Raw genomic sequence first — 27,194 nt, 5'->3', positions numbered from 1 at the left:
ATGCTACATCTCTGGGCTGAACTAAATTGATTTCTGAGGTCCTTTCTTGCATAAAATTCTATATTTCTATTTTAAAAAGAAGAATAGTTTGTTATAGTTAATATTTATATGTCAAATTTAAGGTTCACAAAGCACTTTATCTCATTGGATCCTCACAATAACACTGACAGATAATGTTATTTTTACAGATGAGGAAACTGAGGTTGAGAAAGATCAACTATCTTACCCAAAGTTACATAGCTAATAAAAATATGAGGCAGAATTTGAACTCAGATTTCCTTTCTCCAAGTATAATAACCCTCTAGCCACCGATACTACCTTGTTTCCTTTCAGTAGACTTGTATTCGAATTCTGTTTCTGACACTTAGGATCACAGATATAGAATGAAGAAGGCTCTAGACCCAATCCAGCACTCTCCCTCACTCCATGCCATCTTTCTTCCTCAGTGGAATTCTAGACAATTACCTCTTTGGGTTTCAGGAATCTTATCAGCATAATTATAAAATTGGATTAGATCATAAGAATATAGCTTTATATTCTTTTCTCTAAAGGTCCTCCCAGCTCACAATCCAATGTTTCACATCCCCTGATTCCCAATGGCTTCATCATTTTATGACAACAGGTTTTGAAAAAAATATTATCATAATTACAAATATGCCAACTGCAATTATCTCACTCGTGTAGCAATAATAATAATAACAACAACAATAACAATAATAAACCCTCTTTAAAAACACCAACAGGGCAACTGGGTGGCTCAGGGGATAGAAAGCCAGGCCTAGAAATGGGAGGTTCTGGGTTCAAATTTGACCTCAGATACTTCCTAGCTATGTGACCCTGGGCAAGTCAATTCACCCCCATTGCCTAGCCCTTACTGCTCTTATGCCTTGGAGCCAATCAACACAATATTGATTCTAAGATGGAAGGTAAGGATTTAAAAAAACCCCACCAACATTTCAAACCAGACACACAGAATGACAGTCATGACTCAAGGTAATGCAATCATGAGATAATAGTGGTAGTCTCTCGGTGACCGAGAATGACTATGAAAACCTGTTGCGTCGCCAGTCCCCCATCGCCGCAGGTCTTGAAGAGGGTGGATGGGGTCAGGATAGATGAGTGTGCATAAAGACACTTGTGCATGAAGATTTAAGTGGAAAAGTCGATGCACAGAGACAGTCCCACTCTCTCAGTGTTGGAAGCCTGGGTCCAGTGGCACGAAAAGTCGTTACACCTGGAGACTTCCTCAGCTGCATTGGATGGCCATGTTGTCCTTTGTGCTCCAACATGCCCTGAGCACTCCACAGTGCTTTGCTGCGTCGCCCTCTCAGCCGTTGAACCTTCTTATTGGTTTCTTCTGCCGAAGCAGTCTTCACATGCTGGGTGAGCAAAGCCTTAGTTCACCAGGGGTCAATGACCCAATGACTACCCTCACAAGGTTTAGCCGGCCTGTCAAAGCTGTTGCCCGGGGTGTGGCCGCTGCCACATGCTAGCAGCTACTGGGAGCCACAAGTGAGAGCTGGGTGTCAGGTGAGGGTCAGAGGCTGGAGAGCTGCCCTAGGAGGGCACGACAAGCCCTCCATACCAGAGATACTACCCCTCCCTGAGCACCCCATATATCCCATGAGATAATACCAAAAGGAAAAAAAGGATAGACATATCAGATAGTCAAGGATGAGTTAACTAAAGTAGAAACCTGCATCTTTTCTACCCAGTAGAGACCATCTGAGTCCTACTCCTTGGTAAAGAAGTCCTGAATTCAAATATGACTTCAGACATTCACTAACTGCAGCAAATTACCTAACCTCTTTCATCTTCAGTTGCCTCAACTGTAAAATGGGAATAATAATGCATGTCTCCTAGGATTTTTCTGAAGTAATAATTATAGGGGAAGGCTAGATGGCACAGTAAATAGAGGACCAGGCTGGAATCAGGAAGATCTAAGTTCAAATCTGGCCTGAGATATTTTCTAGCTGTATGACTCGGGGCAAATCACTTGACTTCATTTGCCAAGTCCTTCCTTCTGTCTTAATTGTTTGAAAAAAATAAACCAAAAAAAAAAAAACCAACAAAAAAAACAACTTACTTCTGTCTTGGAATCAATACAAGGCAGAAGAGTGGTAAGGGCTAGACAATGAGGGTTAAGTATCTTACCCAGGATCACAAAGCTAGGAAGTATCTAAGGGAACATTTGAACCCAGGACCTCCTATCTCTAGACCTGGTTCTCAATCCACTGAACCATCTAGCTGTTCCCCAAAAGTATTACCATTATTATTGTAAAGCACTTAGCACAATGCCTAGAACAAAGTAAGGGCTATTTAAAGCTTAGCTATTAGCTATTATTAACACTATTTCATCCAACCAACTCTTCCAGGAAGATTTTCTTGATTGATAGTGACACCATGTGGTTGAAGGCAATACTGTGTGACTTCTTAATATACCTCTAGATCTTAGTTCCCCAGGCATTTTCCATCTCAACTCTTTTAAAAAACAGGTTAGTAATGAAGGGACTAAGGTAGATATCGGGTTCCACTTAGGGAATTGCCAAAATACCCAGCTGTGATCTCTGGGTATTTTGACTTCCTGTTAGTGAAAGTACAGTGGATTTCACTTTTCTTTCACTGAGCCAGTAGCGTATAATGGCCCTAAAGATTATGTTATATAGGAAAATATATATAATTTATTACAAATTAAGGTTAGGGAATGAGGATTAGGAAAAAAGGATTTCCCTATATCTAATTCCCTAAATTCCACCCAAACCACCCAAGCTGACATCACAAGATGAAGCTCTTCTGGTCTTCCAGCTTCCTTTTCAACTCCCTGTGCTGGCTAAATGTTACCCAAAAATCTGTCTAAACACTGCCTGTCTATAATCCTCAGATATTCTCCCAAAGTTGTCTTCAGGGGTTTGATAAGAGTGACTCAGATGACTGAGTTTACCCAGCAGGGTTTGGTAAGAGTGACTCAGATTGCTGAATTCACCCAGCAGGGTTTGACCCTGGGTTAGACCCAAAAGTCCAACCTAGCTTAAGATAAAATCCCCAGGCAAGTGCTGGCACACATTCACAGACAGTAGGGATAACCAGATTTTCTCCAAGACTGTTCTCCAGCTAACCAAGAATTTCAAGGAATGGTTGAAGGATTGTCCTTTGTCCACCAAAGCTTGAGGTCAGAAAAGCTCTCAGAAGCAGCTCTCCTTCCCTTAGCTTAAACAAGACCAGGACCCAGACCCCTAGACACCAAGTGGCAGTTGTCAATTCAAAACCCTTTTTTTCTGCCCCATGGCTTCTAGAATCCTCCCTCCAGAGTTCTTGGTGTGTGCCCATGCCAGTTCTTTAAAGCCAACTATCCATCTTATCCTACATCTCTATAATTTCCCTATTACACCTTCCTTTCCCTTATACAAACATTTATTCAAAAGCTACTTCCATATAATGCAATATACTCAGCACTGGAGATTCAAAGAAGAAAAATCTGTAAAATGGGTACCCAAATGGAAATCATACAAGGCAGAGAGTGATGGAGACAAAGGTGAAGTGCTAAGAAAAATTTGAACAAATGTGACAGAATGAGAAGATTTTTAATTGTGGGATCAAGCAGGATTCAAATGAAGAGATGAAAGGATAAATTCAACTCACCTCTTTGTAGAAGTAGGAAGTTCATAGGTTTTACACATTGCACATGTTTTTGAACTTTTTCAATGTATCAACCAGTTATACTAAGTATTTTCCTCTCTTAAAATATATTACTCTTTAATACATGAGATGGCTCTGTGGAAGGGTTGGGGAAGGATACTTAAATTTACTGAGATGATTTAATAAATAAAAGACTTCAACAAAACTTTCTTTTTAATAAATGAAGGCTCTCTTTTAGCAATGTGTCTCACATCCATACATCAGAATTAAGGTTTTTTTTAAAAACTCTTACCTTCTGCCTTAGAGAGCAGTTCAGTTCATCTTGAACAGAGCCTATATAATGGGAAATAGTATGAGATAAAGTTTGAAAAGGATATTAGGATGTTGGAGCCAGATTATGAAAAGTCTTAAATACCAGAACCAGGAATATATGTTCAATAGATAGTAGGAAACATGAGTATAATTATTATGGTACATTAGCCTAGCATTTTACTGATAATAATAAAAATGTTTTAAGTGTTTTATGGTTAAAAGAATACTTCCCAAACAATCTTATGAAGCAGAAAGTACAAGTTTTATAATTCCTTCTTTATAGATAAGAAAATGGAAACTAGAGAAGAAAAGTTATTTGTCCTTGGTCAAAAAGTCAGTAAGTTTCAGGGTTGGAATTCAAATCTAAGCCTATTTCTTTCCACTTCCTTTTCCAGAGGGTTTTTGAGTGTGACATATAAGATATTTTGTCAGAGGGTATAATGGCCCTCTATGACCTCAACCTCTAAAGGTTAGAGATGTAAATCTAGTTTAGATTTAGAGACTTACAGAATGTAGGTGCTAGATGACTCCTTAGGGTCTATTCTATACAATGTCATAGCTGGAGGGCTTTTCGGAATGATTATCTAATCCAACTGCTTCATTTGTCAGATGATAAACTAAAGCCCAACAAGGGGAAGGGGCTTGCTTCAAGGTCAGTAGGGACAAAACTTGGGCTAGATCTCAAATATTTAACTTTGTTTTAATAAGCATTTGTAATTTTATCTTTGTTTGTAGGGCTTTTCAAGCTAGAACTGCCACAATTATTTTATAGTATCTGATTGGGGGGGGGGGTTGTGATCAAAATGTCTCAATTTTTTCCTTCTGTACATCATGTGCAAACCCTCTGTTACTTTATTTTAATCATTTTCAGTTCCTGAACATCTTCTCAAAGTACAAAGCTGGATAAAGGCTCTTAAACCAAAAAATCACATGATTTTTGTAGAGAAGTAAAAGAGAGAATATTTTGTTTTATTTACAATTTAAATCCGTTCTTTGACATTAAGTAACTGTGTGAACTGATGGTCAGGTCACTTTACCCTTCTTAGACACTTTCCTACTCTTTATGTAAGGGGTTGGTTGATCAGAGAAGTTTTCAGATCAACTTCAGCAATTTAGGGGGAGGAAAGCCTTTGAAACTTTGAATCTACCTGTGAAGGACCCATTTGACTTGTTCTGTGCTCAGAAAGGGAGGTGCTGGGTAGCAGAAGCCTCTTGAGAGAAGATTGTGTGTGATCCCTGGAAGTGAGCAGATCAGCAAGAGAGTAAAGTTATGGCATGGGAAGGAAGGACTAGTATTTGGCCTTCTACTCTTATCATAAATTATTTGGGCAATGTAAGTACAATGAAAAGGAGCTTACATCTGTAGAAAACATAAGTATATTTCCCTTCCATGGAAAGTCTAAGACTTCAGGGTAAAAAAACCTGATGCCTGTCCGTGTCTGAGATGAAAGGGAAACTCCCCCAAAAGTCAGGGCTTACCTCTAGAAATCTCCAATGCATTTCCTTTTGGTGGAGTTCAAACCACCAGGTGATGCTATGAACCTGAAGAACTTCATAGGTCCTGGAGGGAAAGGTGAGACTCACTTGAAAAGGAAAGGAAATCATATGAACTATAAATGGCTTGCTGTGAACTCTATATGTCATTTTTTGCATTTTTTGTGGGGTGGAAAAAAGACTGTTATACCCAATTTTTATTATTACTTGGAATACTTGTATACAATATGGAAACTCTTTGACTCCCACCTGTGAAGACCTAGACATGAATTATACAGGATAAAGTCAGAGGTTTCTCAAAGAGAATTCTGGGTAGAAACAACATGAGTCAAAGAAAGGTGCACTTTAAGCTACCCTCAAGTGGACCCAATCTAAGTAAGTCCAAAGTCTGAAATGCTTGGCTATGTGTAAACTGGAGAATAAAAATACACTTTCTACTTTTTGTGAATTAAGTACATTATAAATCTTAAAAATCTATTTTTTAAGTATTCTTATTCTTTTTTCATAGAATTTTATTTATAAGTGTCTCAACCCCTCTCTCCCCTTCCCACATCATAGAAGGTATCCTCGAGGTGACAGATAACTCATTTTTCAGTTCATTCTCTGGAGGTAGCATTCACAATTTATTCTTCAAGCATTAAATCTATAGCTGTGTATGATGTTCTCTTGGTTCTACTCATTTCATTGTTCATTATCCCTTGTAGTTCTTTCCAAGTTTTTAAAAAAATTAGCCTGTTCATCATTTCTTATAGCATGGAAGTACTCCATCAAAATCACATGCCAACTGGTTTAGCCATTCCCCAGTTGATGGGCATCCCTTCAATTTCTAGTTCTTTGCTACTAGAGACACAGTTGCCATAAATATTTTCTTTTTTGTTCATTCTTTTCCTTTTCCCCTCATTATCTTGAAATAGACCTAGCAATCAGATCACTAGATTTAAGTCTACATATTTTTATAAAACTCTACGTGTAATACTAAATTGCTCTCCAAAATGGTTGGATTAGTTCGCAGCTTCCCCAACAGTATATTTGTGTTTCCATTTTCCCATATCCCCTCCAAAATTTTTCATTTTGCCCTTTCATCATTTCAGCCAATCTGATGGTTGTGAGATGATATCTTGGAATTGTTTTGGTTTGCATTTCTCTAGATAAATTTCTCTAGCTTTCTGCTATTTTCATCAGATAATAGGTCTAAAATGACTCCTTTTCTTTGTTATAACTGATTGCTAGGAGTTCATTATCCTATAATTAGTAGTTTATGATGTTATTCCCTAAATGCATTACCTCTCCATAACTCACAATGAAGTTCATCTTACTTTTGTCTACCCAAATCCTACCCTGGGACACTGATCTTAGTAAAGATTAGCTTGGTATCCGAGGCCCTATTCAATCTGGCCCCATTTAGTCTTTTCAGTCTTTATCACCTGTTACCACACAAAGGAAGCTCAAGAGCCTGTGGGCCCAGTGAGCAGCAACTACTGACAACAGCCAGCAGTTATTGCATTTCCTGGCATACTATTAGCCACAACTTCTCTCCTGGCCTAAGCCTGCTTGCAAAGTGAGCTTAGAGAGGTGGAATCTCTAGGCTAGTGTTTATAGGTTTACCCACTGCATTGCTATTTACAATGCTGATGGTCCATGGAAGAGGCAAAGAGAAAGACAAAGGTAAAGCCACATGAGGACTGACTAAGTAGTATAGTTTACAGATGTCTGCTCTTTGTGGGTGAATTTCCCTTAGTGTCTGGTGTTTCTGCATGCCCATGGGAAAGTTTTTTGAACTGGGCTAATATAAAGTTCCCTAGGTCTTAGATGCAGAAAATGCCATGTGTTTGAGCAATGATGACTTTGTCACAAGGTCAATGACAGCTACATCCTTTTCAACACTTAATGAGCCCTTTCTTCATCTTTTGGGTGTTCCTGTGTCAGATAATGGGGGTGTTGGTAACTCCCATTCCTCCTCTACACAAATCCTCTGACCCAGATGACTGCTTACTGTTTTTCCCTACCTTAAGCACTACCTTGCAATCCAAATATATTTATATCTTTCTTCTTCTACCCTTGATCAGCTCTCTCACCTTACTTGAAATGCCCTACTTTAACTACAGACCTACTCTTTCTTCAAGGACCAGGTCATTTTCCCCTTTCTCCATAAAACCTTCCTCTTGCTGGCAGTAATCACTCCTGTCCTGAGCTCCTAGCACTCATTCTCTATACTACTTACTACACAATCAATATGAGAGAGTACAAAACTTCTCATATAATTGTCTTATATTGTGACTTAATTCCCAACCTACCATTCATTCAACTTTTTAGGTATTGTATGCCTTATTAGGCTGTAAATTATTTGAGGGCATAGAAACTATACTTTCAACCTAAGACTCTTCAGTCTAAGAAAATAAAGGCTACCTGTGTATTTAGTCTGTAAAGAGAGAAATAAGCATTTATTAAGCACCTGGTATGTGCCAGGTGCTATGGTAATTTCTTTACAAATATTATCTTATTTGATCCTCATAATTCTGGGAGATAGACACTATTATCATCCCCATTTTACATTTGAGGAAACTGAAGCAAGCAGAGGTTAAAGCTACTTTCTAAGGGTCACATAACTAACAAATGTCAAGGTTGGATTTGAATTCTGATCTTCTTGACTCCAGGTGCAGTGACTATCTAATGTGCCACCAATGGCTGCCTATGCCAGAAGATGTTAGAGAATATAGTTAAAAAATAGTATTGGACTAGAAATAATAAGTAGGTATTTCACAGAGAGATGGAGTTAGGCTCAACTTATGGGGGAAAAAATCCTAACTAGGGCTATATAAAAACAGAATGAGCTGCCTCAAGAAGTAGTAGATTCACCTTCACTGGAGATCTCTGAGAAAAGACTGAATGGTCAAGGATGGAGTAGACTAGATAGTTTCTGAGGACTTTACAACTCTTAATATCCTATGATCCTAGGAAACCTGTGCTCTGTCATTAATACTTGCTGTATAACATGGAAAACACATCCTCTCTCCGGACCCTAGTTTCCTCATATGTAAAAATGAAGGAATTCAGTGTCTTCAATGTCTCTAAAGCCTATTCCAGCCTGGACTTGATGATTAAGTTGATCTATAATGGCTGCTTACTCTCTTAATAGGATCAATCAGAAACAGACTATTATAATAATAACTCCCATTTCTAGAGTATTTTCCTTAAAGAAACTCTGTGAGTTAGGCAATCCTAATATTATTATTCTTTTTCTATAGATGAGGACATTGAGGCCCAGAAAGACCTCAACTTGTAAACATGAGCTAGGATTCAAACCCAGGTCCCTTAATTCCAGCTCCAGTGCCCTTCATCTTCACAATACTATCCCTACTGGTTTTAGAGCCAATGGTTTGAGGAGAAGGTGAACAGAGAGGTGGAAATAGGAACTAGAAGAATGTGATTCTCAAAGACCACTTCCTAGAAAAAAACCCAAATACTAGAGACAGTCCCCCTAAAATGGGAAAGGCCCTCTACAATATAATGAACACAAACATTTAAGTTTAATCTTCATTAATAACATTTTCTTCTTCACTTAATTAAGTCTAAACACTGAGCAAAACAATACATTAAGCCCTGATTTATAACCTTTGCTGATTTTGAAGGCATAAATGCTCACGCTGAAAATTTCAACAGTCTACTCTCACAAGTCAATTAGAGCTGAACCCAGAATACTCTTATATAGGAAAGCACTTTCTTCCCATACCTGTCTCTCAAAAGCAACATGAGTCAAGATTGGAGAAGACCCATGGAAGTATTTTTTTCCCTTTTAAACATTATTTTATTTGGTCATTTTCAAACATTATTCATTGGAAACAAAGATCATTTTCTTTTCCTCCTTCCCATAACCAACACGTGATTCCACTGGGTATCACATGTGTCCTTGATTCGAACTCATTTCCATGTTGTTGGTATTTGCATTAGGGTCTTCATTTAGAGTCTCTCCTCAATCATATCCCCTCAACTCCTGTAATCAAGCAGTTGCTTTTCCTCGGTGTTTTTACTCCCACAGTTTGTCCTCTGCTTGTGGATAGTGTTTTTTCTCCTAGATCCCTGCAGATTGTTCAGGGACGTTGCATTGACACTAATGGAGAAGTCAATTACATTCGATTGTACCACAATGTATCAGTCTCTGTGTACAATGTTTTCCTGGTTCTGCTCCTTTCGCTATGCATCACTTCCTGGAGGTTGTTCCAGTCTCTATGGAATTCCTCCACTTTATTATTCCTTTGAGCACAATAGTATTCCATCACCAACATATACCACAATTTGTTCAGCCATTCCCCAATTGAAGGGCATCCCCTCATTTTCCAATTTTTGGCCACCACAAAGAGCACAGCTATGAATATTCTTGTACAAGTCTTTTTCCTTATTATCTCTTTGGGGTACAAACCCAGCAGTGCTATGTCTGGATCAAAGGGCAGACAGTCTTTTATCGCCCTTTGGGCATAGTTCCAAATTACCCTCCTGAATGGTTGGATCAATTCACAACTCCACCAGCAATGAATTAATATCCTGACTTTGCCACATCCCCTCCAGCATTCATTACTTTTCTTTCGTGTCATGTTAGCCAATCTGCTAGGTGTAAGGTGATACATCAAGAGTTGTTTTGATTTGCATCTCTCTGATTATAAGAGATTTAGAACACTTTTTCATGTGCTTATTAATAGTTTTTATTTCTTTATCTGAAAACAACCTATTCATGTCCCTTGCCCATTTATCAATTGGAGAATGGCTTGATTTTGTTGTACAATTGATTTGGCTCTTTGTAAATTTGAGTAATTAAACCTTTGTCAGAGGTTTTTATGAAGATTGTTTCCCAATTTGTTGCTTCCCTTCTGATTTTAGTTACATTGGTTTTGTTTGTACAAAAGCTTTTTAATTTGATGTAGTCAAATTTTACATTTTATGACTCTTTCTAAGTCTTGCTTGGTTTTAAAATCTTTCCCTTCCCAAAGGTCTGACAAGCATACTATTCTGTATTCACCTAATTTACTTAAAGTTTCCTTCTTTATGTTCAAGTCATTCACCCATTCTGAATTTATCTTGGTGTAGAGTGTGAGGTGTTGATCCAAACCTAATCTCTCCCACATTGTCTTTCAGTTTTCCCAGCAGTTTTTAACAAATAGTGGATTTGTGTCCCAAAAGCTGGGGTCTTTGGGTTTGTCATAGACTGTCTTGCTGAGGTCACTTACCACAAGTCTATGCCACTGATCCTCCTTTCTGTCTCTTTGCCAGTACCAAATTGTTTTGATGACCACTGCTTTATGATAAAGTTTGAGATCTGGGACTGCAAGGCCACCTTCCTTTGTATTTTTTTCATTATTTCCCTGGATATCCTTGATCCTTTGTTCTACCAAATGAACTTTGTTATGGCTTTTTCTAATTCAGTAAAGAAGTTTTTTGGTAGTTCAATGGGTATGGCACTAAATAAGTAAATTAATTTGGGTAGGATTGTCATTTTTATTATGTTAGCTCGTCCCACCCATGAGCAATCAATGTTTTTCCAATTGCTCAAGTCTAGTTTTAGTTGTGTGGAGAGTGTTTTATAGTTGTGTTCATATAGTTCCTGTGTTTGTCTCGGCAGATAGATTCCTAAGTATTTTATATTGTCTAGGGTGATTTCAAATGGTATTTCTCTTTCTAATTCTTGCTGCTGAAATGGGTTAGAGATATATATAAATGCTGATGACTTATGCGGGTTTATTTTGTATCCTGCAACTTTGCTAAAGTTGTTGATTATTTCGAGTAACTTTTTGGTTTATTCTCTAGGATTCTTTAAGTAAACCATCATATCATCCACAAAGAGTGATAGCTTGGTCTCCTCATTGCCAATTTTAATACCTTCAATTTCTTTTTTTTCTCTAATTGCTACTGCTAGTGTTTCTACTACAATGTTAAATAATAGAGGTGATAATGGGCATCCTTGTTTTACTCCTGATCTTATTGGGAAGGCTTCTAGTTTATCCCCATTGCAGATGGTATTTGCTGATGGTTTTAGATATATGCTGTTTATTATTTTTAGGAAAGGCCCTTCTATTCCTATACTTTCTAGTGTTTTCAATAGGAAAGGTGTTATATTTTATCAAAGGCTTTTTCTGCATCTATTGAGATAATCATGTGATTTTTGTCCGTTTGTTTTTTAATATGGTCAATTATGTGGATGGTTTTCCTAATATTGAAACATCCTTGCATTCCTGGTATGAATCCTGCCTGGTCATAGTGGATAACCCTTGTGATGACTTGCTGGAGTCTTTTTGCTAGTATCCTATTTAAGATTTTTGCATCTATATTCATTAGGGAGATTGGTCCATAGTTTTCTTTCTCTGTTTTTGACCTGCCTGGCTTTGGGATCAGTACCATGTTTGTGTCGTAAAATGAATTTGGTAGAACTCCTTCTTGGCTTATTCTGTCAAGTAGTTTGTATAATATTGGCATTAGTTGTTCTTTGAATGGTTCAGAGAATTCATTTGTGAATCTATCAGGACCTGGGGATTTTTTCTTAGGGAGTTCTTTGATGGCTTGTTCAATTTCTTTTTCTGATATGGGGTTGTTTAGGTAATTTATTCTTCCTCTTTTAGTCTAGGCGATTTATATTTTTGTAAGTATTCATCCATATCACCTAGATTGCCATATTTGTTGCCATATAATTGGGCATAGTAGTTTTTAATGATTACCTTAATTTCCTCTTCATTAGAGGTGAGGTCTCCTTTTTCATCTTGGATATTGTCAATTTGGTTTTTTTCTTTCCTTTTTTTAATTAGACTGACTAGTACTTTGTCTATTTTATTTGTTTTTTCAAAGTACCAGCTTCTAGTCTTATTTATTAAATCAATGGTTCTTTGCCTTTAAATTTTATTAATTTCTCCTTTGAGTTTTAGGATCTCTAATTTAGTCTTCATCTGAGGATTTTTAATTTGTTCGCTTTCTAATTTTTTAATTTGCATGCCCAATTCATTGGCCTCTGCCATTCTTAATTTGTTAATATATGAACTCAAGGATATAAATTTCCCCCTGAGTACTGCTTTGGCTACATCCCATAGGTTTTGAAAGGATGTCTCATCATTGTCATTTTCTTCAATGAAGTTATTGTTTCTACAATTTGTTCTTTAACTAACTGGTTTTGGAGAATCATATTGTTTAATTTCCAATTAATTTTTTATTTACCCCTCCATGTTCCTTTACTAATTATTATTTTCATTGCATTGTGATTTGAGAAAGTTGCTTTTATTATTTCTGCCCTTTTGCACTTGTTTGCAATGTTTTTATGTCCTAATACATGGTCAATTTTTGTGAATGTACCATTTCTGCTGAAAAGAAGGTATATTCCTTTTTGTCCCTAAGATTTCATTCACTTCTCTTACCTCTTTCTTATTTATTTTTTGGTTTGATTTATCTAGTTTGGATAGAGGAAGGTTCAGGTCTCCCACTAGTAGTTTTTCTATCTATTTCATCCTTGAGCTCCTCTAGTTTCTCCTTTAGAAATTTGGATGCTATGCCATTTGGTGCATACATGTTGAGTACAGATATTTCCTCATTGTCTAAACTGCCTTTTATCAGGATGTAATTACTTTCCCTATCTCTTTTAACTAGATTTATTTTTACTTTGGCTTTGTCAGATATCATGATTGTGACTCCTGCCTTCTTTTTATCAGTTGATGCCCAATAGATTTGGCTCCACCCTCTTACTTTCATCCTATGCATATCTACCTTCCTCATGTGTGTTTCTTATAGACAGCATATGGTAGGGTTTTGGATTCTAATCCACTCTGCTATTCACTTGTGTTTTATGGATGAGTTCATTCCATTCACATTCAAAGTTATGATTACTAGCTGTGTATTACCCAGCATTTTGATTTCTACTCCTGTTCCTGCCTTTTCTTCTTTCACTATTTCCTTCTACACCAATGTTTGTTTTTAATCAGTCCCCCTAATTCCCACCCTTATTTTACTTCCCTTTCTACTCCCCCTTCTTATTCCCCCCCTTATTTTCCCTGTAGTCTTTCTAAAATTAACCCCCTGCCCCCTCTCTCCCTTGTACTGCTTCCCTCCCCACCAGTCCATTTGTTGCCCTTCTACTCCCCTATAGGGCACAAATCTATTCTTTGCCATAATGGATTGGATTCTTCTTCCCTCTTTGGGTCAATTTCAAAGCACATAAGAGTTGAATATTTCCTATCTCCGACCTCTTTACCCTTCCAGTGTATTGATGTTCTCCCCCCTCCCACCATAAGCTTCTTTGTGACATATAAATTTATCCCCATTTGTCTCTTTTCCCATTTCTTTTAATATTAACCTATTTTTTTGCTCTAGTTATATATATATATATATATGTATACATATATATATATACACATGTGTATGTATTTATGCATGCATACATCTATATACCTATTTATGTCTTTTCCTTTCATCCTATACAGTTTGTCACTGTTCTCTCTAAGTATACTTCTTTTTGCTGCCCAGGTAATAACAACAGTTTTTAAGAGTTACCAATGACCTCTTTTCTTAAAGGGATACATATCATTTTAACTTATTGAGTCTCTTAAAAAATTTTTTTGTTTTATTTTGTTTTGTTTTTCTTTTTCCCTCTTTTTTAATTACCTTTTGATGATTCTCTTGAGTTCTGTGCTTGGACATCAAATTTTCTGTTCAGGTTTGGTCTTTTCTTTACGAATTCTTGGAATTCTTCTATTTTGTTGAATGACCATACTTTCCCCTGTAAGAATATAGTCAGTTTTGCTGGGTAGTTGATTCTTGTTTGTAGACCTAGTTCTCTTGCTTTCTGGAATTTCATATTCCATGCCTTTCGGTCCTTCAGTGTGGATGCAGCCAGATCCTGCATTATCCTTACTGTGGTTCCATGGTATCTGAATGACTTCTTCTTGGCAGCTTATAATATCTTTTCTTTGGTCTAATAGTTCTTGAATTTGGCTATAACATTCCTGGGTGTTGTCAGTTGGGGATTAAGTACAGGAGGTGATCTGTGGATTCTTTCAATCTCCACTTTTCCCTCTTGTTCTAGGATATCAGGGCAGTTTTCTTTAATAATTTCCTGTAGTATGATGTCCAGGCTTTTTCTTTTGTCATGGTCTTCTGGTAGACCAATGATTCTTAAATTGTCTCTCCTTGAACAATTTTCTAAATCCTCTGTTTTGTGAATGAGATGCTTCATATTTTCCTCAATTTTTTCATTCTTTTGGTTTTGTTTTATAGTGTCCTGCTGCCTTGTGAGGTCACTTAATTCTAGTTGTTGTATTCTGGTTCTTAAAGACTGGATTTCATCCCTGGCTTTTTGGTCATCCTTTTCATTCTGGTCTGATTTTCTTTGGAGGTCATCTTTCATCCTCTTTACCTCATCTTTCATCTCCTTTTTCTCATCTTTCATCTTCTTCACCTCATCTTTCATCTCCTTTGCCTCATTTTCCAGCTGGTTGATTTTTGCTTTCAAAACATTATTTTCTGTTTCCAGATGATTTATATTAGTTTTTAAGTTCTTTTCCCAATTGTCTTCAACCTCTCTTAATTGTGTTTTGAATTGCATTTTGAGTTCTTCCAAAGCCTGTATCCAATTCGCTGGGATTTCTGACTTTTCCTTTGCTGATCCCTCCCCTTCTGTTCGTTCGCTCTTTGCTCATTATCAGTACAGTAGCTGTCTATTGTAATTTCTTTCTTCTTTTTCTATTTTTTGCTTGTGTTTACCCCTTCTTTGCTCCCTGTATTTGTCTGTGCTCTTGCTCCTCTCATTTTTTTTTTGTTTTGGGGCTGTCAGTCTCCCCTCTTGGAGCTTTGTCAGATCTCTTGGTATAGTCTCTGGGGGAGGAATGTTGGCTTCCCCATCCTCTGGAGGCTTTTGATCAGATAAGGTTCAACGGGGTTGGGCTGTATGTGCTCTGAGGCCGAAGACACCTGGAAAGCTGGAGCCTAATGGAAGGTCTCAGTCTCAGACACCCAGGCTCTCTCCAGTTCTCTCCAACTGCTTCTCCGCTGCATGTGTTTCACTCTCTGAGCCTGGCACAGCACTGTCCGCAAGGTACACCAGTGCCTTTGCCCGCCCAGAGGTTCCTGTCCTTGAGGGAGGCCCTGCACTCTAGTGAAGGAGGGGGCCTGGCCTCCCTGAGCTCTGAGGACTCCTGATGGGATTAGGTTCAACTGGGTTGGTCTGGGTGTGCCCCGAGGCAAAAGCCTCCAGTGAGACTGGAGTCAGATGGAAGGACCCAGCCATGGGGCTTCAGGCTCTTCAGTCTCTCTATGGCTGCTCCCTGCTACCTGTGTTGGACGCTCTGAGCCTGGCCCAGCCCTGCTCACAAGGTACACCCTCCAGACCAGCACCTTTGCCTGCCCAGAGGTTCCCACTGAGGCTGGGGGCTCAACACTCTGGGTTGGGGGAGGGGTCCTGGGATCTTCCTTCTGCCTTCCCCTTAGACCTGAGTGTTCTCGGATTCCAGCTTTTGGGGGGGTACCTTTTGAATTGAGTCCAGAAGGAGGGTTCCCCACCTCTGTCCTGTTAAGTTTGAATTGCAGTCCCCCAGGAGCATTCAGTTTGTGATTGGTAAGGAAGGGTTTTCAGAGGTCTGAACTTTTGCTGCTTCTAAACCTCCATCTTGACTCCCCACAGAAGTCTTTTTTGCTCAAAAAAAGGTCAAGGACTGGAATATTGCAGTGAGAAAAGTAATACTCAGTAACAGTATAATTTAACATTTTCAGGAAACCCTGATAAGATATTTCTTCCACCTAATGTCAGTGCCAGGCAGAAACTCCAGTAAAACTGAGTTAGTATTAATTATAAAATAGATGATGAATGATGAATATGTGTGTGTTTATTAATAGACTGATTCTTTAATGTGTGATCATTTACATTAAACATCTCATTCATTGAGGTCCTCAGCTATATGTGAAAAGATATACAATACAAAATATATGTGTAATATAGCAGAAAAAGTCCTATATTTGGAGACCTAGTCTTGTGTCTTGTCCCTGGTACTAGCTGGGTGGCTAAGCTTACCCATACCATTCAGGTGGTTCAAGTTTGGATCTGAAATTAAATGAGTCACTTGTAGACTATCTAACAATTAACAAAAAGAAATTTACTGAGCCATAGCATAGAAAGGATAATCAGCAAAGATACAGCATTGATTTATTTGGGCATAGCTTCTCTGCTTCTGAGTTGGTCATGCTAGGGTACAGGTGCCAAGGGAGGATCTCCCAACTCCTCATGTATCAGATTTTATACTTTGGCCTCCAGGAAGCTATATTAATTGTTCAAGCTTAACTCATCCAGGCCAATTAAGTCTTGAGGATGTTTTCAATATCTTTTAAAGAAAATAATCCCAATCTACATGGGGTGGAGCCTTGGAAAAAGCCAGTCCATTCCATGTGGTAGAACCTTAGAAAAACTAGCCCTGCCTATGTAGCAGACCAGAGTACATATTGGGCCTATCAAAGTGGCCATGGGAAAATTATGTATTATCCCTAAGCCTCAGTTGTTTTATATATGAAACTATAGATAACTAAATTAATGTTGAATAATTTCAATAATTGTCTCTGGTAGGAAGTGGAACCCAATAAAATTTCCTACCTTTTTCTTTTCCAGGGACGTATTCCTGGAGGCAAGAAGATCACCATCCAGAATTAACAAAACTTTACTCAGGCTTCATTTAACAGACTAACTAGATTGAAGATAAAATATGGCAAAAAGTTTTAGTTTGCAAGACCCTCAAGGGCAGAGAATTAGTCTATGATATGTTATGTTTATAAGATTAAGGGCCCTTCCTAAATATAGTTGTTGCACTCAGACATTCATAAAAGTCCTGAAATGCCCCATTGGAGGAGTAGGAATGATACCAAATTCTCAAAGGCTTTCCTTTGAGTGGAAAGCAATATCTGACAGATTCTACTAACCTGAAAAGGTTTCTAATATGGGTCTGGTGATATATGTCTATTGTTTGTAGGCCAATCAAGCTAAGTGAAGAGAGATGCATTACCTGTAAACCTTAAAATTTCTTAGACTTATGAATGTTGGAAATTTCATCATTGGGAAATTTCATACTTGAAAAAATTTCCTACTATTAGTAAGAACTCTATTGGAATGTGAAACTCTTGGCATGGGAGGATCCTTCTCTTCCCTACTTAAGACTACTTTAGGACAGAAACCTTTTGCTAAACAATGAAAAGGGCTTTGACCTATGCTTAAGCATAGAACAGGAAGTTCTTTGAGTCATGATTGATTTTAGAATTGATACAATAGAGATACTTGGAATGACAGAACCAGGTCTTAGAACTTACAATCTCCACCCTACTCAGAGTAACAGGATTTAGGAAGGGCTGCAGCAAAGATCAAGATTTAATTATTTGAGAATATGACCTTCAACAGACATGTGCAAAGGAAACAGACCTTTGGGCAGTCCTGGGTTAAGCTAGAGCCACCATTGGCACAGAAGAGACATCGACAGTGATTGGTAGATGTGAGAACTGAGGGGAGGGGACTTAGATGGTTTCCTTAAAGATAGCAGGGTCTGAGGACAGAGGGAGGAGGTTTGGCTCTGAGATGTTTTGCTCTGAAGGAGGCTGAGAGGAGAGAGGTCCTGGAGGGAGAGCTCCTGGAGAGATCTGAGAGGAGGGCTTGCTCTGAAGGAGGCTGGAGGTGGAGGCCCCTGAGACTGTTTCTCCATTTTGGTCACGTGAGTGATAGGGACTGATCTCTTTTCTTTGCCTCAGCTATCTAAGGGCTTGGGCCTTTGGCCCAGCCTAAGCAGAGGGGGTATTAAGCCCTATTCCCTTCTCTCCCCTTTCTCTCTCTCTCTCTCTCCCTCTCTCTCTCTCTCTCTCTAATACCTTTCTTCCTCCTGTTTGTAATTAAAAACTCCATAAAAGGTTGACTGTTACTTGAGTTTTCATTTAGGAATTACATAGCTAAATTCCTTGGCGACCTTAAATTAATATATATCAGTCTTTTAAAGTGATTTCCATATCACATACCAGAGGATAAAAAATATTTTTGACCCTAATAAAGACATGACATGGAGCAGTGAATAGAGTGTAAGACATGGAGTCTAGAAGACCTGGATTCAAATCTCACTGCAGATGCTTAAAAATTGTGACCTTAGGCAAGTCACTTAATACTTCTTTGTCTCAGTTTCCTCATCTGTACAAAGACAGGTGGGATTTGCTGGCTTCTAAGGTCCCTTCCACCTCTAAATTTATGATCCTATGAATTCACATCTACTAATTTATGTAGGGTAGTCTTATAATGATGGGCAGAAGGAAGAATAAAAGGAAAGAAGTTAAGGAAGGAAGAAAATTAAGGAAGGAAGAAAAAACATGTGATTGGGTTCCTGGTAGAAAGAATAGAACCAGTAAAGAAAAAGCAGATTATTTCAATTACAAATCAATAGTGTTGAGCATATTCCACTTACACTATTTCTTTCTCTCTGCAAAGGAAAATCAAAGGAAAAAAGAATAGACAAATATTAGATTTATAGCCATAACTATCAATATGAATGAGATGATCTTATCCTTAAAATGGAAGAGTATACCAAAATGGATTATAAACCAAAATCCAACAATATGTTGCTAACAACAAACACATTCAAAACCTAACCATTCACACAAAGCTAAAACAAGAAGTTAGGTCAGAATTTATCATTATCATGCTTCAAGTGAATTTCAAAAATCAGGTGTATAAATTATGAATTCTTACAATATAACAGTAAAAAATAGACATATTAAAAGAAATTATTATGGAAACTACATTAAGTTTAAAGACATTATTTAAAATAAATTAACAATATATTCATTCAAAATAAATTAATAATTATATTCAGTGAATATAATGCTATCCAAATACTTAAAAAGAAAAATAAATTGGTTTCTAGGGAACAATAGATAGTAAAACTAAAATAGGGCCCTTCAAAGTACTTCTTCCACACTATAAAATAAACTACAAAGAGTTTAAGTACATAAATAGAATTTTGGAAAAGTTAAATATGGTAGCTTGTTTGATAATTATTCAATGGGCATATAAAAGAGTGTACACATTTATCAGATGTGCATGGCACCTCTAAATAAATAAATAAATTGACCACTTTTTTTGATGTGTATAAATACTTCACAAACAAATCCAGAAAGGTATAGGTATTGAACATATCTTTAACTGAACACAATGCATTACTTATATTAAATACAACCTTTGAAGAAATTATTAAAAATTAGAGACTAAATTTAATCCTAAAGAATCAATGAATGGGTCAAAGAACAAATTTTAAAACAATTGATAGGGGCATGTGGCTCAGTAGATTGAGAGTCAGGCTAGAGATGGGAGATCCTAGGTTCAAATCTGGCCTCAGACACTTCCCAGCTATGTGACTCTGGGCAAATCACTTAACCCCTATTGCCTAGCTCTTACCACTCTTTGGCCTTGAAGGTAAGAGTTTAACTTAAAAAAAATGATAAAGTAATAAAAAAAATAGGGGCAGCTGGGTAGCTCAGTGGATTGAGAGCCAGGCCTAGAGATGGGAGGTCCTAAATTCAAATCTGGCCTCAGACACTTCCCAGCTATGTGACTCTGGGAAAGTCACATTACCATTACCTATAGCCCTTACCACTCTTAAAGTAAGGGAAAGAAAAGAGAAGAAAAGGAAAAAAGAAAAGAAAAGAAAAGAAAAGAAAAGAAAAGAAAAGAAAAGAAAAGAAAAGAAAAGAAAAGAAAAGAAATGGTACAGCTACTTCTAACCAAAACAGGAAAGATAAAGTTCAGCCAGCTACAGGAATGCAATAAATAGAAACTGAGAGTTTAACTATAGGCAAAGAAGAAAAAAACTATTATTTTTTTCAAGAAATATGTTTATCTATGTAAATATTCCAAGATTCATTATAAATTAATTAAATGATAACTTCAGACAAATACCAAGATTTAAAATAAAAAAGCATAAACCATCAGCTTTTCTATAAACTACCAACAAAATCCAGTCAGGAGAGACAGAAAGAGAAATTCCATTGAAAATAACTACAGACTGTAAATATTGGAGAGTCTCACTATTGAAACACGGGCAGAAATTATCTATAAAAATAGATCTAAATAATTGAAATAATAACTATATACAACTAGGCCAATATAATACAAATGACAACATTGTGTTAATCTACTTAATCACTGTCAAACTAATCAAACTATTGATATATTATTTTATAGAATTAGAAAAAATAAAAGCAAAATTCATCTCTGTGTACAAAAGTCAAAAGTCTTCAGAGAAATAATGAAAATAAGTGAGAAAGATAGTACTTAGTGATCTCAAATCTCAAACTATACTACAAAGTAATTTTTTTCAAAACTAATTGGTATTTGTTAAAAAAAATAGAAAAAGTTAAAGGGAACAAGCTACATATGCAAGATACAGAAGTAAATAAACATAGAAGCATGGCCTTTTTCTAAAGGCCTCAGTTAATTGGGTAAAGATATACTATTCAACAAAAATACAGGAAAACTGCAAAGCAGGATGGCAGAAATTAGGCTTACCATCTCATACCATACACTACAATAAATTCCAATATATTACCTAGATAAAAAAAGATTGCATCATAAGCAAATTATAAGAGCAATGAAGAAAACACATTTCACAGCATATGGATAAGAGGAAGGATTCTTGACCAAATAAGTATTAGATCTGGATAATAAAATCTATATTAATATGTTTTTCAAAATTTCTACATAAAATCAATGTAGATAAAATTATTAGGGAAACAGTTAACTAGGATAGTCTTTACAGCAAGTTTCTGTGATAAAAGATCTGCTGTTCAGGTTCTATAAAGAACAGCAGCAAAGGGAGCTTGGTGGCTCAGTGGATCGAGAGTCAGGCTTTAGAGATGGGAGGTCCTGGATTCAAATTCGACTTAGATATTTTGTACCTAAGTGACCCTAGGCAAGTCTCCTGACACCCATTTCCTTAACCCTTATTGCTCTTCTACCCTGGAAGTAGTACATAGTATTGTTTCTAAGATTGAAGGCAAATTTTGAGATAGGAAGAAGTAGAGGCAGGGACAGAGAGAGAGGGAGAAAAAGAGAAAGGAAGGAAGGAAGGAAGGAAGGAAGGAAGGAAGGAAGGAAGGAAGGAAGGAAGGAAGGAAGGAAGGAAGGAAGGAAGGAAGGAACGAAGGAAGGAAGGAAGGAACGAAGGAAGGAAGGAAGGAACGAAGGAAGGAAGGAAGGAACGAAGGAAGGAAGGAAGGAACGAAGGAAGGAAGGAAGGAACGAAGGAAGGAAGGAAGGAAGGAACGAAGGAAGGAAGGAAGGAACGAAGGAAGGAAGGAAGGAACGAAGGAAGGAAGGAAGGAAGGAAGGAAGGAAGGAAGGAAGGAAGGAAAGAAAAGAGAAAAAAAAGAAAAGAAAAGAAAAGAAAAGAAAGAAAAGAGAAAGAAAAAAAGAACAAGAACTTAGTCTTAAAAACATTGATGAATATAAAGAATAACTCCAGAGAACTGCTGATGAAGCAAACTGTCCCCATCCTAACTCAAGGTGACAGAGCCAGGTCTTCTGATTCACAAGCAAGTTCTCCTTCTGCTTGTGGGGCCACCATGAGCTGAACATTGTAAACCCTTAAACCAAAAAAACTAGTCTTGCCATGCACAAAGGGAAAGGATAACGGGAATAAAGGTAATCAGCTCTCTGAAAGCCATAGAAAGTTTCACATTTTTTCAGAGAGCCTTCTTGACTTGTGAGGAGCACAAAATTATTGGGACTGAACTGAATAGTGTAGGACAATCAGTAGTGTCCACTGGTAATTAGATTATAATAATCATTTATATTTGCAAGAGTTTTTACAACACTTTTGGCTACATTTATCAAATCTATCCTAACAGTTTTGGGCGTCAGACAGGAGAGGAATGTTCATCACTCTCATATTAGTTTCAAGGAACTTCAGATAACTGATAGACGATTCTAAAAGCCAAGTTTTCTGTTTCCTAATCCAGGTTTCTTTCCACTACACCATGATTTTTTTCACTTTCTTTTTAAAAAATTATTGATAGGCTGGGTTTGTACCCCAAAGAGATAATAAGGGAAAAGACTTGTACAAGAATATTCATAGCTGCACTCTTTGCGGTGGCCAAAAATTGGAAAATGAGGGGATGCCCTTCAATTGGGGAATGGCTGAACAAATTGTGGTATATGTTGGTGATGGAATACTATTGTGCTCAAAGGAATAATAAAGTGGAAGAATTCCATAGAGACTGGAACAACCTCCAGGAAGTGATGCAGAGTGAGAAGAGCAGAACCAGGAGAACATTGTACACAGAGACTGACACATTGTGGTACAAGAGAACGTAATGGACTTCTCCAAGTAATGGCTTTACAATGTCCCTGAACAATCTGCATCGATCTATGAGAAGAAAAAAAACTAAACTATCCTCAAGCAGAGGACAAACTGAGGGAGTAAAAACACCGAGGAAAAGCAACTGCTTGACTACAGAGGTTGAGGGGACATGATTGAGGAGAGACGCTAAATGAGCACCCTAATGCAAATACCAACAACAAGGAAATGGATTCAGAGCAAGGACACATGTGATACCCAAACGAATCGCGCATAGGCTAGGGAAGGGGGGTGGGGGAGGAAGAAAATGATGTGTTTCCAATGAATAATGTATGAAAATGACCAAATAAAATAATGTTTAAAATGAAAAAAAATTATTGATAGAATTGATCCAAAGTAGATATTACTTATACACCATACTGTCTTTCACCCTGATGACAAATACATAAATATATGCCTTTTTCTTTAGTTATCCCAGAACACAGTGTCATATAAGCCCATTGAATAATTTTAACTATTTGTCCTGCATGGTAGGAGAATATCAGAGAATAAAGAATGAAGCCTAATAACCTTCAAAGAAGTAATAAGGATTGTATATTATCTCATCTCATAAGGCACAGAAAAGGCCCAGGGCTACAGGAAATTATAATTATAACAATAATTCACATTTTCATAGCACTTTACAGTTTACAAAACACTTTTCTCCCAACAATGCAATGAGTGGTAATACAGATAATATCATCTTACTTTTAAAGAGGAAGAAACTAAAGCTCACTGGGAGTCAGTGATTTGCCTATAGGTATACAACTAGTGTCAGAGCTAGGTTTTGTCTCTCCAAATTCTATGTTCTTTCCATTTCTTTTTTTTCTTTTTTTAAATTTTATAATATTTTATTTGATTGTTTCCAAGCATTATTCATTAAGGACAAAGATCATTTTCTTTTCCTCCCACCCCACCCCACCCGGTAGCCGACTCGTGATTCCACTGGGTATCAAATATGTCTTGATTCAAACCCATCGCCATGTTGTTAGTATTTGCATTAGAGTGTTCATTTAGAGTCTCTCCTCTGTCATGTCACCCCAACCACTGTAGTCAGGCAGTTGCTTTTCCTCGGTGTTTCTACTCCCACAGTTTATCCTCTGCTTATGAATAGTGTTTTTTCTCCTAGATCCCTGCAGATTGTTCAGGGACATTACACCGCCCCTAATGGAGAAGTCCATTACATCCGATTATACCACAGTGTATTAGTCTCTGTGTGCAATGTATTCCTGGTTCTGCTCCTTTCGCTCTGCATCACTTCTTGGAGGTTGTTCCAGTCTCCATGGAATTCCTCCACTTTATTATTCCTTTTAGCACAATAGTATTCCATCACCAACATATACCACAATTTGCTTAGCCATTCCCCAATTGATGGGCATCCCCTCGTTTTCCAATTTTTGGCCAAAATAAAGAGTGCAGCTATGAATATTTTTGTACAAGTCTTTTTGTCCATTATCTCTTTGGGGTACAGACCCAGCAGTGCTATGTCTGGATCAAAGGGTAGACATTCTTTTGTCACCCTTTGGGCATAGTTCCAAATTGCCCTCCAGAATGGTTGGATCAGTTCACAACTCCACCAGCAATGAATTAATGTCCCTACTTTGCCACATCCCCTCCAGCATTCATTACTTTCCTTTGCTATCATGTTAGCCAATCTGCTAGGTGTGAGGTGATACCTCAGAGTTGTTTTTATTTGCATCTCTCTTATTAAAAGAGATTTAAAACACTTCTTCATGTGTTTATTAATAGTTTTGATTTCTTTATCTGAGAACTGCCTATCCATGTCCCTTGCCCATTTATTAATTAGAGAATGGCTTGATTTTTTGTACAATTGATTTAGCTCTTTATAAATTTGAGTAATTAAACCTTTGTCAGAGGTTTCTATGAAGATTTTTTCCCAATTTGTTGTTTTCCTTCTGATTTTAGTTACATTGGTTTTGTTTGTACTAAAGCTTTTTAATTTGATGTAGTCAAAATTATTTATTTTACATTTTGTGATTCTATGTCTTGCTTGGTTTTAAAGTCTTTGCCCTCCCAAAGGTCTGACATGTATACTATTCTGTGTTTACCCAATTTACTTATGGTTTCCTTCTTTATGTTTAAGTCATTCACCCATTTTGAATTTATCTTGGTGTAGGGTGTGAGGTGTTGATCCAAACCTAATCTCTCCCACACTGTCTTCCAGTTTTCCCAGCAGTTTTTATTGAATAGTAGATTTTTGTCCCAAAAGCTGGGATCTTTGGGTTTATCGTATACTGTCTTGCTGAGGTCGCTTTCCCCCAGTCTATTCCACTGATCTTCCTTTCTGTCTCTTAGCCAATACCAAATTGTTTTGATGACTGCTGCTTTGTAATATAGTTTAAGGTCTGGGACTGCAAGGCCCCCATTATATCTTTTTTTTTTCATTATTTCCCTGGATATCCTTGATCTTTTGTTATTCCAGATGAATTTTGTTATAGTTTTTTCTAATTCAGTAAAGAAATATTTTGGGAATTCCATGGGTATGGCACTAAATAGATAAATAAGTTTGGGTAGGATGGTCATTTTTGTTATATTGGCTTGTCCTATCAATGGGCAGTTAATGTTTTTCCAATTGCTCAAGTCTAGTTTTAGTTGTGTGGAGAGTGTTTTGTAATTGTGTTCATATAGTTCCTGTGTTTGTCTCGGGAGATAGATTCCTAGGTATTTTATTTTGTCTAAGGTGATTTTGAATGGGATTTCTCTTTCTAGTTTTTGCTGCTGAGCTCTGTTGGAGATATATAGAAAAGCTGATGACTTATGTGGGTTTATTTTGTATCCTGCAACTTTGCTAAAGTTGTTGATTATTTCAATTAGCTTTTTGGTTGAATCTCTAGGATTCTTTAAGTAGACCATCATGTCATCTGCAAAGAGTGATAGCTTGGTGTCCTCCTTGCCTATTTTCATGCCTTCAATTTCTTTTTCTTCTCTAATTGCTACTGCTAGTGTTTCTAGTACAATGTCGAATACTAGAGGTGTTAATGGGCATCCTTGTTTCACTCCTGATCTTATTGGGAATGCATCTAGTTTATCCCCATTGCAGATGATATTAGCTGATGGTTTTAGATATATACTGTTTATTATTTTTAGGAATGACCCTTCTATTCCTATGCTTTCTAGTGTTTTTAATAGGAATGGGTGTTGCATTTTATCAAAGGCTTTTTCTGCATCTATTGAGATAATATGTGGTTCTTGTTGGTTTGCTTGTTGATGTGGTCAATTATGTGGATGGTTTTCCTAATATTGAACCAGCCCTGCATCCCTGGTATAAATCCTACTTGATCATGGTGGATGACCCTTCTGATCACTTGCTGGAGTCTTTTTGCTAGTATCCTATTTAAGATTTTTGCATCTATATTCATTAGGGAGATTGGTCTATAGTTTTCTTTCTCTGTTTTTGACCTGCCTGGTTTTGGAATCAGTACCATGTTTGTGTCATAAAAGGAGTTTGGTAGAATTCCCTCTTTGCTTATTATGTCAAATAGTTTGTATAGTATTGGGATTAACTGTTCTCTGAATGTTTGATAGAATTCACTGGTGAATCCATCAGGCCCTGGGGATTTTTTCTAAGGAAGTTCTTTGATGGCTTGTTGGATTTCATTTTCTGATATGGGATTATTTAAGAATTCTATTTCCTCTTCTGTTAGTCTAGGCAGTTTGTATTTTTGTATATATTCATCCATATCACCTAAATTGGTGTATTTATTGCCTTATAATTGGGCAAAGTAATTTTTAATGATTGCCTTAATTTCCTCTTCATTGGAGGTGATGTCCCCCTTTTCATCTTTGATGCTGTTAATTTGCTTTTCTTCCTTCCTTTTTTTAATTAGATTGACCAGTACTTTGTACTTTGTCTATTTTGTTTGTTTTTTCAAAGTACCAGCTTCTAGTCTTATTTATTAAATCAATAGTTCTATCACTTTCTATTTCATTAATTTCTACCTTAATTTTTAGGATTTCAAGTTTGGTTTTCTGCTTGGGGGTTTTAATTTGATCGCTTTTGAGTTTTTTTATTTACATTTCCAATTGATTGATCTCTGCTCTCCCTAGTTTAATATATGCACTCAGGGATATGAATTTACCTATGATTACCACTTTGGCTGCATCCCAAAAGGTTTGAAAGGATGTCTCGCCATTGTCATTTTCCTCGATGAAATTATTAATTGTTTCTATGATTTCTTCTCTAACTAAACGATTTTGGAGTATCATATTGTTTAATTTCCAGTTAGTTTTTGATTTGGTTTTCCATGTACCATTACTGATCATTATTTTTATTGCCTTGTGATCTGAGAAGGCTGCATTTATTATTTCTGCTTTTCTGCATTTGTGTGCTATGTTTCTGTGACCTAATGTATGGTCAATTTTTGT

General features: G+C 37.1%; 2 long non-coding RNA genes across 2 annotated transcripts in view; one reads left to right on the top strand and one right to left on the bottom strand.

Annotated features, from left to right (window-relative positions):
* LOC103095881 (uncharacterized) overlaps positions 1-7,336 on the bottom strand; it is a 69,103-nt gene extending 61,767 nt beyond the window's left edge. The window contains exons 1-2 of the long non-coding RNA XR_008915436.1: positions 5,428-7,336; positions 3,929-3,969 (exon numbers count right to left, since the gene is read on the bottom strand). This is a non-coding gene — a long non-coding RNA (uncharacterized LOC103095881). The remainder of the gene's footprint in view (positions 1-3,928; positions 3,970-5,427) is intronic.
* Positions 4,437-17,163, top strand: LOC103096123 (uncharacterized). The gene is made up of 2 exons (XR_458580.2): positions 4,437-4,600; positions 17,060-17,163. It is a non-coding gene; the product is annotated as an uncharacterized LOC103096123 (long non-coding RNA).
* Positions 17,164-27,194: the final 10,031 nt, after the last annotated feature.

The sequence above is a fragment of the Monodelphis domestica genome, chromosome 1, assembly GCF_027887165.1.
Source record: "Monodelphis domestica isolate mMonDom1 chromosome 1, mMonDom1.pri, whole genome shotgun sequence".
Lineage (NCBI taxonomy): Eukaryota > Metazoa > Chordata > Mammalia > Didelphimorphia > Didelphidae > Monodelphis > Monodelphis domestica.
The sequence above is the reverse complement of the archived record's forward strand: the minus strand, read 5'-3'. Positions and strand labels throughout refer to the sequence as shown.